Consider the following 2,628-nt stretch of genomic DNA (forward strand, 5'->3'; position numbering starts at 1 on the left):
TTAATTTAGCCCTTACTTAACCCCAAAACTTTGATTTTCTTGTAATTTTACCCCTGATTTTAATTAATTGATTTGGTAAAAAATAAATTTGATCTTCTAAAATTCCAATCTTTTCAATTAAGCTCAAATTAGGCTCCCAAACTTATTTTTCACCAATTAAGCTCCTAATAAAATTAATTTGACCTATTTAAAGTATAATTAAGTCCTTATACCTAATTAAATCTTTCAATTAGACCCAAATTAATTCTTAAACATAATTAAACTTTAATTTGGCTCATGATTAAATCAAATTGACCTATTAAAAATCTAGTTATGTCCTTGGACTTAATTTTTATGTAGATTTTTCCAATAATCATGTAACTTGACCTTGAATCTATATTATCTCTCCAGTTTTGGGTAAAATATGGTACAATTAGGCTCTTAATTCTATCCAAAATTGCAACTTGATTTTTTCTACATGTGAAATCCTCCGAGCTTACTTTTGCCAAAGTGTTAGTCTTTATTTTATTTTTTGATTTTTATTTTGGAAAGAAAAAGGTGAATTTGGGGAATAACCCAAAAATGAGTTATGACATTTACATGGCCTATTTTTTACCCCGGAGATAATTGTGTAATTGTATTGTACAATTAAAAAGTAAAATACCAAAACACCCCTGTCCAACAATGTTAGTTTTTTTTATTCTAGGGGTATTTAAGTTGTTTTATTATGCATTACAAGACAAAACGATGATAATTCCCCCAAACAAATCAGTAATAACAAATGAACCGTGTAAAAAGACCAAAACACCCCTGAATCAAAAGCAATCATTTTTTCTTGTCAAGGCCATAGATGCCACTCCATTATTATAGTGAATAGTGAAGTGTGTCTATCGCTATAAGAAATATCTCATGTCTTTTAGTATATTTGTTATATTGTATAATAAAACATGTTTTCTAATATATGTTGCCTTCTGAGAATAGTTGCCTTTTAAACAATAAAACAACATAATTAAAACTAACAGGGACTAAACATCAAACCCAGGGTCTAACTCCTTTAAACTGTGGTTATCTACATGGGCTTTGATTCCTGAGAGACAATTAGTGACATCTCTTTTAAGAAAGCTTAACTATATGTTTAAAGTTAATATTTATTTTCATACATAAGCTTGCTTTTCTATAATATGGGTGTCTTACACCTTCCCATATCATCACGATCCATGAATTTTAGATTTTTTACTAGATTTGTTACTTGCACTTTGCTGCGAGTAGAGTAATTTTTTTCGATGCAAAAAATTGTTACCGTAAAAAATAATCCCAGTCCTAAGTCATTAGTTCAAGTGTAACCTAAACAACATTAAAAAAAAATGCAACAACAATAAATAAAATAACAAGAAAAAAAGGAAAAAAAAGGTGAAAAGAACAAATTTGAGTCTATTTGAATTATCGAACAACCAAATGTTAATCTAATAGAAGGCAAACCATAAAAAATAACATAAAAAAAACATAAGATTTTAAAAAAAGAAAAAAAAACAACTAAGCAAACTTAAATGAACCTCTTAAACCTGATACACTCTCAAATACTTGCAACTCGTTAAATCCTAAACCCGGCATCAATCAAGATGCTTAAAAAAAACCTAAGAAGGGAGAAATTTTAAAAAAATAATTAAAAATGATTCCAAACAAAATAAATAGAAATTAAAATAATTAGGACAAAATTTGAAACAAGAAAAAATCATAGGGGTGAAATTAAAAAACATTTGTAATTTGATAGATTATTTATAGATTAAAAAAATAATAAGATGTGAAATTAAAAAAAAAAACTATATAGGACTAATAGAATAAAATCAAACTGCAAAAAAAAAAAAAAAGAAGAAGAAGATAAAAGATAAGAAAATATTAGCTTAAAAAAAACTAAGCAAACTTGGGTGAACCACCCAAATTAGGTATAATCTCTAAAACCTACAATTTATAAAATCCCAAACTTGGGTTCAATTAAAAACTTGAAGTCTGAAAAAATTTAATTTTAAATGATGAAATTGTGAGAAAATATTAATAAAAAAAACTTACAAAAGAAAAAAAACAACAAAAACAATAGAAAAAAAATTTGATAGAAAAAAACCGAAGGAGGATGAAATTTGTTTAAAAAATTAAAAAATAATCCAGAACAAAATAAATAGCAACTAAAAGAATGATGATCAAATTTAAATGATAAAGAAATTATAAGGGGAAATAAAAACATTTGGAATTTGATATATTATATATAGATCTATATATTTAAAAATGGTAGGGGTGAAATTGAAAATAATTTATAATTTGATAGATTATTCATAGATTAAAAAATGACAGGAGGGTCAAATTGAAAAATACTTGTAATTTCATAGCTTATTCCAAAATAAAAAAATAGTGATCAAAAGAATAGGGACCAAATGTGAAGGAAAAAAAAATGACAGGGGCTGCTCTAAAGTTTTGCATGGGTGATGCAAATTTCAAGACGGAGAGAGAGAAGAAGAAGGAAAAGAAATGGTCTTTGGTGTCAAACCAGTGGTGTTTTGTCCACACGTGTCACATCATCGATTAAAGGATGTTGAGATTTTTCAAACGCTGCTCTAAAAGAATGTTTTTGGTAGTCGGACTGCCCTGCATATGCTA

This window comes from Populus nigra, chromosome 14 (genome assembly GCF_951802175.1).
Source record: "Populus nigra chromosome 14, ddPopNigr1.1, whole genome shotgun sequence".
NCBI lineage: Eukaryota > Viridiplantae > Streptophyta > Magnoliopsida > Malpighiales > Salicaceae > Populus > Populus nigra.